Consider the following 13,968-nt stretch of genomic DNA (forward strand, 5'->3'; position numbering starts at 1 on the left):
CTTTAGAACATACATGTGTGCTGATTTCTTCATCATCATTTGCTACTTGAACTTTTAGGGGGTGTTCTAATTCCATAGGGGTACATTTCAATTGATCAATGGCTAAATTATTGACAAAATATATGTACTACCACTATCCACAAGGATAAACACATGCTTCCCATTAATACTGCCTTGAATGCATAGGGTGTTGGGCTTGCTAAAACATGTCCAAGCATCCAAGGACATGGAGCAATGAGAGGTGGTAGTCAGATGGGGTGTTAAATCAAGAGCATGGGATGCACAACCACGCAGATCAAAGGGAAACCCTCATGGTTTACATCCTTAACATACTCTTCATTTTCAGCAAGTAATTATACCTTATCATTGTTCCAATCTTCCATTATATGCATGTTATGAACTTTGACCTCATCTATCTTATGAGGGCATTTTGAGGCATGGTTGGTTGTGTACTTATCACCACATTTAAAGCATAGGTATGTTTCTTTACATTCCTTCACAACATGTAGCGGAATTAACTTTTGACCACTTGAACCATTCAAAGGTGATGTAATACAATGTCTATTTTTAGCATATTTGTTGAGGGTTGAAATGACTTGATTGCTTGGTTGATTTTTGTTATTTTTTTGGACTGAATGGTTGATTTTTTATGGATTTTGAATTTTTTTTAGTTGCTTTTTATGTTTTTTGGAGTGTTTTGGATGAGTTTGATTATGTTTTGAAAGCTCATGATGGGTTATAGTGGAGATATGATGTTCTGACATGATTTGTTGATGTCCTGTTAATGTTAGATTTGTTATGTTTAAGTCTATTGAGCTTTTGTTCTGCTCTGTTTTCCTTCTATATGAGGGGTTGGAATAATGATTGATAAAGTTTGAGAGTGATTTAAAGCTTATTGATTGATTCTTGATTGGTTTGAGTGATTTAAGTGAGCTCAAGGTTTTCTGATGACCTTTTGTATGGTATTGTAAATCCTCTATTGAGCTTCTATAGAGTCTCTATTTCTATTTTGTATGCCTCTATAAGTGTGATGATGGATTAATATTAGATTGGGAAAGTTTTCCAATCTTGATAAGAGATGAATATAAGTTCAAATAGCTCAAAGAACTGGAAGAAGTAGCTACTAAAGACTTGAAGTAATGACTGAAGTGACAATGACACTGTGGAGCTATGAAGAGACACTGTAGTGGCTCTAGTGACCTTCATACTAGACATACCTCTTGGGAGTGGTATCCATGACTTGAGAGGGGTTATGAATGATTTTTCTTTATTATCTCATTGTACAATGAGAGATAGCCAAAATGATATGCAAAACAATGTATCTATGAGTGAGATTGTGAAAGAAAGCTATGGAACCTTTGAAGAAGAATACTGTGTGATGATTTCCATTCAAAGTGGTGTGTTCTCTTGTGTCTTTTTGGTTTCTTGATGAATTTTATGAAGAATATGAAGAGCACAATCAATTTGATTCAAATTAAAGCCGTGGCAAAATTGTTTCTATGAAGCTGCGTATAGATTTCTTATTCCTAGTGTTATTTTCCTTGTTGTGGACATATCAAATATGAAAAAAATGTTTGTTGATGATACAATATAGATTTTCTTTCATTATATTCCCTATTTCCTTGGTTTTCCTCTTGGGGCTCCATGTTTTTTGTATGCAGTCCGGGAAAACTGTCATCAACAAGCATCAAAAGGGACTGAAAATGAAGGAAATGGCATTGCCAAGAGGAGAAGAATTCAATGGATGCTTGCAAAGTTCCTTCTACCACTAAATAATTGGAGGTTCTCATTGCAAAACCCACTTTCTACAAGAAGTTCATGCCACAATGGCAGAAACATATTATCATCATGATGCAGACTCTATGTGGTGGACTATTTCCTATCCCTGTTGAAGAAACAAAGACGTGCATCTTGGTGGCAAGTTTTTTGGGAACAAACTAAAGTGCAAAAATCAGAGAGAATGGCCATCCATGGAAGATTTAACATTCATTGAAAATTTTCCATGCATCATTAAGGTAAATCATGAAGAAGATGCATGAGTCGTGGTCAATGGAGGTTCACAAGAACAAGAAAAAAAAGAGTTGAAATTTGTTCGTGAATGCTCAATAGTAGGATACATGGGATGCATGGTGCACTGAAAATCTCATGTTTGTCCAATTAGCAACCCGCTAGAAGTTGGTGGACAGAGTGTTCTTCACAACATACACTATTGAAACCATCAGAAGCTGGCATTACTATGATGATGGCACCACAATGATCATCAAAAGAATGAGTTTTGATACCTTCAAAATGAATTATCTTCCCCTCTATAGTGGATCGAAAGCTAAATTTAAAGACATTGAAAAGAAAAAATTAGAGGAGATGTTGGCAAGAAAATCCTCCATGGACTAAATCCCCTCTCTGATTCCATTCTATTGAGTACATATCAACTAGGTGGAGCTAACTCCCTAATGAATGATGCAATCAAGGGGTAAGCACTAGAACAAGTCCAGAGGTACATGAGAAGAGAAAAGAAAAAATTCAAAGCCAAGAACAAGCTAGCAGCATAAGCCTCCTTTGATGCCCTAGTGGCACTCTTTACAGACGTCCCCATGGTGACTCAAGGTCCCCTTCCTAGTCAAATCCATCCTGGAAATATTGATGATAGGCCCACAAATGTAGTCCCATTGCCCATGTTTAAGGGAGAGTACAATGAATACCCTTATCTTCATGTAGCAAATTTCATGGTAGTGTGTGTAGCTAATAATTCCAGAACCCTTGAGCATTGGTTGGTGATATTTCCCGCCACTTTCAAAGGTGCAGCATTTTAGTGGTATGAGAGACAAGCAGCATGAACTTTTGACACATGGAAAGTTCTAAAGTTGACCTTCCTCACTAAATTCAGATATGAAGGTTTTGAAGAGCAGATGCAAGAGGATTTCATAAACCTAAGTTGGTCCTCTAGTGAATGAGTAGAAGAATATGTCTCTAGAATGGAATCCATACTAAAAAGATGGACTAACCATCATTTGGATTAAGGTATTCAAAAGAAGGGAGTTTTTCTTAGAGGCCTACAACCAGAAGTTTGCAAGTTTGTGGAATTTAGAAGACCAGTCAATCTACAAGCTGTAGTGGAAGGTGCAAGACTGTATGATGAAGTTGAAGCAAGGTTGTCAATAACCTCAGGAAGAGGAGTCCTATCTCCTCCCATGTCAGGAATGGTATACCCACCAAATGTAGTCCCAGGGATAGTTTCCTACCCTTACCCTCAGATGTAAATATTGCCACAGTACAGTGCACCAAATCCATAGTGGTCATAGATGATAGTACCTCAAATGATGGTTCAACCACAACAACAATGGCCTCAAACAATTCCCCCATTGGCAACTCCATAACAATAGCGGAATCCTATCAATTGGCACAAAAACCCTCAGTCTCAAAAAGAGCTCTAGATCATAACCAAAACAAAGGACCCTCTAGATCAACTCAACCAATCTATTCAGTGATAACATAAGCTTCCCAAAACCCTACGGCAAGTACTTCAAGAGGTGAATAGCTGTAGATATTGAAAGTGAATACAACCAACATATCCACTCCTATGAAAGGGGGAAGAGATGTGATGTGATCTAATACATGGTGTGGAAGTGCCACCAAGTGGGACATTTAGCAACTGAATGTATGCAAAAACCAACTATTCCTAGAGCCTTTTGTTCATATTGTTTAAGGAAGAACCATATAGATTATATTTTCTCTCTAAAGGAGATGCGCAAAAGAAGGAAGAAAGATGAAGAAGGAAGATTCGACTTGTTGGAATCCAAAATGATAATGCAAGACATTGGACCAAAGCCTAGGTAGTTTGGTCCTAATTTTGGCCCAAGGAGGTTTCCCTCTCAAAGTTACAAAGAGGACGGTTGTCTGGCAATAGCCAAAGATCAGAGGTGGAGTGTTATAGATGTAGAGAAAAGGGTCATATCTCACCAACCCGTTCAAACCCTAAAAGGCCTATGGACTGTAAACCCTTACGCAGTCAATACAAGGGAGAGGGCCACACTACAAAGAGACTACAAAGTCCAAGTCCCGCTCCTGTAAAAGCTACTCCCAAGACTCAATAGAAGATCCAAGAACCTACTTCCAATTTGGTGGAATTGGAGGTTGTAAATAACACGTGCAAAGAAAGGAGAACCCACAATTCTAAAAGAGAAAATTCCCTCTGCTAAATCTGTGAAGTTTAATCTTCCCAAGGAGAAACAAAACAGTGCAAAGCAGAACAATGTAGTACAAAGCACTACATAGCCACAGAGAGTTATGGAGACAATTGTAGAGACAGGACCAGAGGTTCAAGAGATAGAGGATACCAAAGTATCTCATAAAGGAGAAGAGGAGCAGATGTTGCCACTCATGGAGGAAAAAGGGAAGATAAAAGTGGATGTGGCCCCATTCCCTAGCCGATTGGAAAATCCTGCAGATCCTATCAAAGAATATGACTTGGTCAAAGACCTAGACACGTTTAAACCTAACCTAACATTTCGACAATTGTTGATGTTGTCTCCTAGCTATCAAAAGAAATTCAAAAGCATACTGACAAGAAGAAGAGGCCTAAGGATTGCTTCCATGCTTGGATCAAGGCATGGGAAGATGAACCTTGGGAAAAGGAACCTACCACTCCTAACCACAACCCTTTATCCCAACATACTGCTATTACACAACTCCTTGAACAACGATATAAGAAATATATGTCCTCTCTTAGCATGATGAAAGCCATTCCAAAAGAATCTTTATTCATACTAGAACAATAACCAAAAGGTGACATCTTTATGTCATTCTCAAAAGGAAATGAAGAAGAAGACACAACTCAATCACCAAAGTCTTTGGGAGTAGAAAAAGGTGTGTCTAAATCTCAAGAGTCTTTTCATTCAGACACATTTCTATCTCTGCAATTGGTTAATGGAAAAGAATTTGATTAGGAGATGAATAAGAAAGAAAAAATTCTAAGCCCCGAAGCAGCACTAAAAGGATCGCACGATTTAGATATTTGTATTTGGACATTGTATCGGGTATGCCTGACTTCTTGGGCACCCGCCCATTAGCTTTATTTCTACTTGGCACTAAAGCAAACTCAAAAGCCAAAAGCGTGCTATTTTGTAATTTAGGCTATTATTTGAGCTTGAAGATGATTAATACATAAAATACATGCTTTGTGGAGCGCTCACACAAGGCATGGGCGGAGATTGCACCCAATTGGTCTCTTGTTCATGTCGTGCATGCTTTCTACATTGAGTTTTGTGCAAAAAGTAGAGTTATTTTGTTCTTGGGGACCTTCTGATGCTCACTACATCTCCTAGCTATCGAAAGAAATTCAAAAGCATACTGACAAGAAGAAGAGGCCTAAGGATTGCTTCCTCAATAGCAATCGATTCCAACAAAGCCCCAAAACCTATGAAGGAAGTGGATGTGGCTAATGCCTTCTTAGATCCTGATACCCCTGAGATTGGTGTGTGGATTGAAGGATGTTTTATTACAGATGCATTGATTGATGGAGGTTCATCTGTGAATATCATGATAGATGTGACAATAAAGGATCTAGGCTTGCAAGGAATGCAGCCTACATAGTAGCTTATCAGACTAGCATACCAAAGTAGAATCAAGCCTTTGGGCATTCTCCAGTATTTATGTGAAGACAACCCTCACACAAATAGATTATTGGCTGACTTATTTGGTGGTAAAACCAAATTTCTACGAGACCTCGTACCCTCTACTACTAGGAAGACCATGGCTTTTTTAAGTAAGGGCACAGATGGATTGGTTCAAAGGAACCCCAACCCTAGGCAAAGGACCCAACAAAATGGTATTGAAGTTGTATGGATCACAAAAAGGCAATGGATCCACTTACATTGAATTCGTCACAAACTCCTCCAACGAAGTAATAGATGGCGCATTAGGAGATGAAGAGGTCATTAAACAAATCTTTCCCAAGAAACAGAGGCATTGTCCCTGACAGTGGGCACTATGAGCCAACTGCCAAAAGAAGCCAAATCTTTGTCAATGGGTGAATACCTCCTTCATGAACCAAATTGACTTTGGAAGTCACCTCTGACAGTGAGATAGAAGCATGGATGTACTATTCTCCATGTTACATGGCTATAGCAGAAATAGAAACAAAGCCAAAAATAGAGATAGAGATAAATGCAGAGATAGACATAGAAGCAGAAGCAGAGGACATAATAGAGAGTCTATTCTTCTCTTACTACAGAGCCCCCACAAAGGAAAAAACAAAGTCTGAACAGGATGAAGATGATAGTGAAGAAGAAGACTATGAAAGCAAGCTAGAAGAATCTATCCTACTCATAGAAGGCACAAATGAGGAAGAAGTTCTTGAAGCTCTAGAAATAGAAAACCCCATGTTGTTAGACAAAATAACTTTGGTACCTTTTGGATTGACTAATGAGTCACATCATGTGCAACATATCCATAAGAAATGATTTAAGAAGAATAATGCTTCCTTCAATAGTGGTTCTTGCCACCCTAATCCACCCTTCTAATGAGAAGATGATGATGATGCACCTTGCTAACAACTACCAGTCTGGCAGCTTAAACAGAATGCTCAAGGTTCCTATTATGTGACGTTTTAGATGCATCCTTGGAAGATGAGTCCTCAAGCCAAGAAGTAACTCATCCTCAATAAATTCGAAATTGCTCTAATACCCTTTCAACTTCCCAAGGAGTAAGCTAAGTCTCCACTGAAAGAGGAAGTCAATTCCAGTGAATCATCAAAATAGGAGACAGGAGTCGTATCTATACCCAGAAGCCATCCATGGGACATTCATCCACGAAGTGGAAGGAGAAAAGCAATCAACGTTTGTGAATATTGATGGTACCGAACATCACCTAAAGGTGGGTATCAATCTTCCAAAAGAAGAACTATCGGTCATGCTTGACCTACTAAAGGAGAACTTGGATGTGTTTGAATGTTCAGACAAAGATCTAAAGGGAATTGATCCCATAGTATGCCAACACCACATCAACCTAGAGCATGATACCAAGCCAATGAGGCAAAGACAGAGATGCATGAATCCAAATTACTCTCCTCTAGTCAAAGCTGAATTGTTGAAGCTCCTTGAAGTTGATTTTATCTATCGAGTGGCCAATAGTGAATGGGTTTTAGTCATTGTGGTAGTATCCAAGAAGAATGGAAAGCTACGAATATGTGTGGACTTTTGAAAGCTAAATTCCAAGACTAAGAACGATCATTTCCCTATCCCTTTCATAGAACAATTGTTGGACACAGTGGTAGGCCATGAACTTCATTCTCTCTTGGGCGGGTGGATTCAGTGGATATAATCAAGTCCAGATCGCAAAAGAAGATCAATCCAAAATAACCTTTACAACAGAATGGGAAACCTATCCTTATAGAGTGATACCATTTGGGCTCTCTAATTCCCATGCTACCTTCCACAACGAGTAATGATAGCCGCATTCTAAAACCGTCTGCATGACTTCATTCAGGTGTACCTAGATGACTTTTGTGTCTATAGCCTGATTTGTGAGTTTAGGGGACACCTAGAGCAATGCTTTGATAGATGTCAAGAGTATGGGATCTCTCTCAACACTAATAAGTGTGTCTTTGGAGTCAGGAGTTCTTCTAGGCCACATTGTCTCTACACAAGGAATATCAACAGATCGTACCAAGATCGAGAAGATAGTAGCTTTAATTAACACCAACCAACCTCAAATAATTAAGGGCATTCCTTGGCCATGTGGGCTATTAGAGAAGTTTCATTGCACCTTTTGCAACAAAGGCAGCCCCCTTGCATAAGCTCCTGAGGAAATATGTAGAGTTTACATGGACCGTTGATTGTGACGAGGCATTAAACACCATGAAGCAGTGTCTAATTGAAACACCCATCTTGCAATCTCCTGATTGGATGAAGGAATTCCATGTGCATACTGATGCATTAGTCGAAGGCCTAGGTGCAATCTTATGATGCCAAGAGGGCCTCTCAAAGTTAGATCAACCTGTCTATTATGCTAGTCAAAAAGTAACCAATAGAGAAAGGTACTATACCGTGACGGAGCTTGAGTGTTTGGCAATGGTTTTTGCCTTGGAGAAGTTTTTACACTACCTATTATCGACACATTTCAAATTCGATATGAACCGTGAAGCCTTGTCCTTCTTGATGAACAAACCAGATATGAAGGGAAGAATGATGAGATGGCTCCTTTTGTTTTAGGAGTTTGACTTTGAGGTAGTCACCAAACTAGGTCGCTCCCATGTCCTAGCTGATCATTTGTTGTGAAACCCTTAAAGCAACGAAGAGGAGCATGATGCTTAATGCTTCCTTGTTTCTAGTCAAAATTGTTATCCCTTGCTATGCAAACATAGCCAACCTCTTGGAAACCCAACAATATCCCCCTAGTATCTCTAGCCGTGAGAAGAAGAAGCTTCTAATTGGAATCAGTCCCCCTACACCATGTTAGGTGGTGCTCTATACAAGAAAGGCAAGGATGAAGTACTGCATAGATGTGTTGCAGGAGAAGAGATTGGAATCATGTTGAAAGCATGCCATGATGAGCCTTGTGGCAAACACTTTGTAGAAGAGGTGACAGCCAGAAAGACCTTGCTTGGAGGATATTGGTGGCCAACAACCCTCCACAAGGATGCATATGTCTACTACAAACATTGTGATGCTTGTCAACAAATGGGAAAGCCTACCAAATCTAGCACCATGCCAATGCAATCCATCGTTCTCCTAAAGTCATCCGAGAAGTGGGGAATCAACTTCGCGTGCCCTATTGATCCACCAACCATAAGGAAACAGAACAAACATATCTTGGTCTATACAAACTGTGTTAGAAAGTCATGTAAAGCCAAAGCTCTCAAGCAAGATGATGGTAACAACGTGGCCCTGTTCCTATATGAGAACATCATCACCCATTTTTTGCAATCCCCTAGAGCTCGTGAGTGACTAAGGTACTCACTTTCTCAACAAGATTATGGAAGAATTGACAGAGCTGTACAAGATCCACCATTGCAAATCCACACCTTACTATTTCAGAGCCAATGGCTAAGTCGAAGTTACCAATCGCATCCTCTACTCGGTCCTGATAAGGATGATTGCCACACATCGTCATGATTGGAATGATCAACTTACAGAGGCCCTCTAAGCATACAGAACCTCCCATTAGGCTGATACAAGGCAAACCCCTTTCCAATTGGTGTATGGTACAGAAGTCGTCTTCCTTGTTGAACTCAAGATACCCTCTTTGTGTGTGGCTATCAAAAAACACTTGGGAGATGATGAGTCCCGACAACGTTGTCTCTTGTACTTGGAATGTCTAGATGAGACTCACAAGATGGCCTTATAATGCATGGAAGCCACGCAAGCTCACAGAAAGGCCTATCATGATAGCTTTATCACAAGCAAAAGGAGTTCAAGGAAGGTGACTTAGTAATAGCATATGATTCTCGATTTGGCAAGTTTCCAAGAAAGCTTCGACAATGATGGATGGGCTCCTATAAGGTACTTGCCATCAACAATCCTAATGGCTTTGTCCAATTCCAAACTGCCAATGCTTCTGATAATCCCTTCCTGATTAATGGCTATCACCTCAAGACGTATTACCCTCCACAGGGATCCTAACAATCACCATCGATAGCTCCCTCATTCTTTACATGTCGATCCGTACGACTTTACCTATTGCTCATGATAGCCCTTCTACTTATCCTGATGTGGTGACTTTGCTCTGTTAGCCCCTCATAGCCACCGTCCACCCCAACATTGCTTCCTTTCTGTCTAATTCGACAAAGGTGGTGTGGACGGTTCTGATACATGGTATTCCTGTCGTTCTCCTCTTTCAAAAGAAAAAAAGAACAAAAAGACAACAAAAGTAAAAATAAAAATATATATCAGTCATGGAAGAAAAGGACTTCAGTCCCTGTCATGCTGACCCATTCTTCAACAAAAGGTGGAAACACCCTCAGGAATAGGAAAAAAGTAAAAAAAATCCAAAGTGTTATGGGAGAAAAGGAAGAAATTCCATGTCATAACAGGCCTCGTTCCAAGAAAAGGTGGCACGCACCCTTAGATGAGAAGCTAGCTATGGAAAAGATGGTAACACCCTGCAGTCCCAAGACAGTTGAATCACTAGCAGAACTCTTCTAGAAGCAATTCCAAAGACACCTCCCTTGGTGCGTTGAATCCTATAACCCCATCAGTGCTTCTAATTCCTACAATAAACGATAATTTCAATGTGAAATCCAAGTACCAGACTTATTGGCTACCTCCATGGGTACGCCTCTTCATCAACCAATCCAAGTTGATGTCGTCAACCAGCTAAAACTGTTCTCATTGACAAACCTTGAGTGATAAAAGTTATCATCCTAACCGGATAGGGATGTGAGTATGGGCTGCCCTCTATAATCATCAACAAAGTGTGAGACAGAGGGTGGGGTGAATGACCAATCCTTGCCCATTATATCTAACAGAGAGATGAGATGTGTGAATGGAGCATTACACGCACAGGATGGGTCTCTCAATGCACAAAGGACACTTTGTTTTTGTGCATGGCATTATAAGGCTCCCTGGCCTTCCTTCTCATATCGTATGCCGACATAGGGTGGGATGCACTAGTGCACCATCAATTGCACACAAGGCATACAATCTTTGCACAAGTGGCAGTGAGGATGCAATCCGCAGGATGTGAGAAACTTGATTACCCTCCTATAATCATCAATAAAGCATGAGACAGGGGGGAGGGGGGCTGAACGTGATTGATTTCCCCTTCATCAATTAAGAGGTGAGCATTGAGGGACGTTCCGACACTTGGAGATAGGTACATTCTCGTTTTCCTATGCACCCACAGGACAGGTCTCCTCTGCCATCACGATAGACCTCATTTTGTTTAGCGCATTGCATGCTAAGGCTCCTTGGCCTTCCTTCTTGCACCTATGGCAAATGGGTGTGGGGACACATTTATCAACTGTACACATTGGCATGCTCTCTCTTAACCATTCTTATTTTTCCGATCTCTAAACTGAATGTGAGTTATGGGTTTCAATCATTATTTTTCAAGTGGTGTGGGTCATGGAGCAAGCGACTAATCTACCATTCCAACATGAGTGACAATCGAGATTGAGTGATGTATACCTCACCACCTACAACCTAACCAACATTTCATCAACAAAGCTACCTTCCTAGGTATTGTTGCATGGTCCCTGCCATGTTGGACGAGTGTGATGTTACAAGCCATGGTACCTCCTACTGACAACTACAACTTTGCACGCACCCACAATGGTTCACCTCAATCGTCTACAAATCGGGCCAAGTTTTTCTAACCCTACCCCCTTTGATTGCAAGAGTCTATCATGTTTTAAGTGTGGAGATGTATGTGTATGGGTTATGATCTAGTGTTAGGCACCTGTTGCATTGTCAATTTCATTTATTAAGGTCTTAAGTGTGGGAACGCATCCCTACACATCCGCTTTGCCTACACTCATGGACACATCCTTAAGCATACTCAATCTTGATCTTTTTCTAATGGGGTCCCTTACCCACCCACACCCTCCATTAACCAAAAGTACAATCTAACCTTACAGCCCTGTTTTTCCCTTTGAATTGGCTAGTTTTTCCTTTTATAGCCCTCAATTTCGAGCCACAAATCATGAGCTATTAATTTTTAACGAATTTTCTATCAATTTCACGTGTTTCCGGGTGAACGTATCTTTTTGCCTTCAAAATAGCAATCTAATTATACACGCTTGACCTATGCCTTTCTCTTGACATTTTTCCTTTTTACTTCCCATTATTCCAATGTGTGGTTTGTTTTTTTTTTTTTTTGTATTTTCGGGTATTTTCATGTATGTTTTTGGATTTTTTTCATATGAACCTCCCTTAACCATCTCTGAATTCAATTCTCATTTGATAGCCCTGTTCGCCTTGCTCTATTGCACAATTTATCTTTTTCCTCCATCCTCTTTCAACCCATCGATTTTATTTTAATAAATTTCTCATGCATTTTCGTACTCCTTTTTTCTATTTTTCCCATGTGAATGTCCCCCTAATGCCATTGGAACTGCAGTTTGACCTGATAGCCCTATCTCACAAGTTTTCCCTAATATTTTTTCTTTTCATTGCTCTCCATTCCGATGCACCGATTTTCTCATTTTGATTTTTGACTATGTTTTTGTTGGTATTTTTGCCATTTTTTCCATGTGAATGCACCCTATCACCCCGAGTCCCACTTTCTACCTTGCCCGTCCTGTCTATCGCTTTCCTACTAACATTTTTTGTTTTTGTTTTGCTTTATTTGACCTCTGATATTTTTCATATTAATTTGTATTCTCATTTTCGAGTGCGTTTTGTCTATTTTTCCCATGCGAACAGGTCTTCAAAACTACATTCTACGGTGACACATGAGTCATCATCTCGGACATTTTTCCTTTTGCACACCTTTTGTTTTGACTAACGGATTTGCCAATATTAATTTCAGTAAGAGTTTTCCAACCCGGTTTTTTCCTTTTTCCCATACGAATTCCCTTAGTTGTCCCCAGACATCCTGTTCCATTTTTCCCCCCTCTTTCTCTCGTCCTCCAGCATATTTTTTCTTTTTTTTGTTTGTCCATCTGATGCTCGATTTAATTCTTATTAATTTTTTCATAATTTGTATTTTAACATTTCACGTGTTTCCACACGAACACCCGCATTTTCACACTCTTCAATGTGTTGGCATGTTTGGGACGTCGTCCTTCCCCCGTGTGTCTACCCCATCCATTGTGTTGACCCTACCATCACAAATTTTTTTACCCCCGCCCACGCATGTGCGCAGGATGAGGGGGATCCTTATGATTTTTTTACACAACCAATACTCCAAAAAAAAAAAACTTTGAAAAAACACATGAGAAAAATTAAAACCAAACAAAAAACCAAGCAAATTTCCAATACAACCCTCCCCCCTAAGGTTCCCCCACCCCCCAAATGTCCCCACTATGTGCCCACCCAACCCCCCCCCCCCCCCCACGTGGCCTTCCCCCCTTCTCGTGAACCCCCCACCCCCGTCCCCTCCTTCCCACCCTCACCCCAACCGTCCCCTCCCCTCCACCTCCCTCCTTCCCCTCTCTCCCCCCACTCATATTCCCTCCTCCCCTCTCCCTCCTCTCCTCCTCCCCCCTTCTCCTTCTTCGCCCTTCACCTTCTTTCCTTCTCCTTCCCATCTCCCCCTACCTCCCCTTCCTCCTCTGTCCTACCTCCTCGTCTTCTCTTCCTCCTTCCCTTCTCTCTCCATACACTACCCACACCCCCCATAGGAACCACCGGACCTCTCGGTGCCACTGCCTGCCGAATTGTTAGCCGCCGCCCCCCAGATTGTTGGCCGCCACTGTCGAATTGCTGGTAGCCCGTTCGTCGTGCCCGCCCTTGGCCGCCGTCATGCGGCACCGCTGCTGTTGATCATTATTGCCACATTCCTTGTCACCATGCCATGCCTGGACCGATTGTCACCGACTCCTTCTGCCTCACCGCCAACTCCTCTCCTCCGCCATCAACCCCCTTCACGAGGGCCCCTTGCCTGTCTCCTTGACCTACCTATCACCCTCATCCCATTTCCTTACATCCCATTGCCCTACCCCATGCACACACACCCTATCCCTCGACCACAGAGTGCCCCCACCCACCCCCTCATCGACACCCCACAACAAGCTATCCAACCCCCTCCCGAGCTATAACCCCCCCCCCCCCCGGTGATAAACCTGCACTCGTTACGCACTCAACACGGCACAGAAAGGTAACACGATATGAGCTCAAGGTATACTCTTGTATTATTCAATCCAAAAGCGGGACAACATAGACACATCCCAGGACTACACCCTCATGACGCCGCACACAAGAGGGTTCACCACTGGGTATAGGGAATCACACGTAGAGTGGAAACAAGGCAGGGCTTTGAGTCACTACTACTCCCTATATAGGTGCAATCGGTAGCAACGGCATGGTATAG

The sequence above is a fragment of the Lygodium microphyllum genome, chromosome 19 (assembly GCF_053477565.2).
Source record: "Lygodium microphyllum isolate KBCC chromosome 19, Lygodium_microphyllum_v1.1.10, whole genome shotgun sequence".
Taxonomy (NCBI): domain Eukaryota; kingdom Viridiplantae; phylum Streptophyta; class Polypodiopsida; order Schizaeales; family Lygodiaceae; genus Lygodium; species Lygodium microphyllum.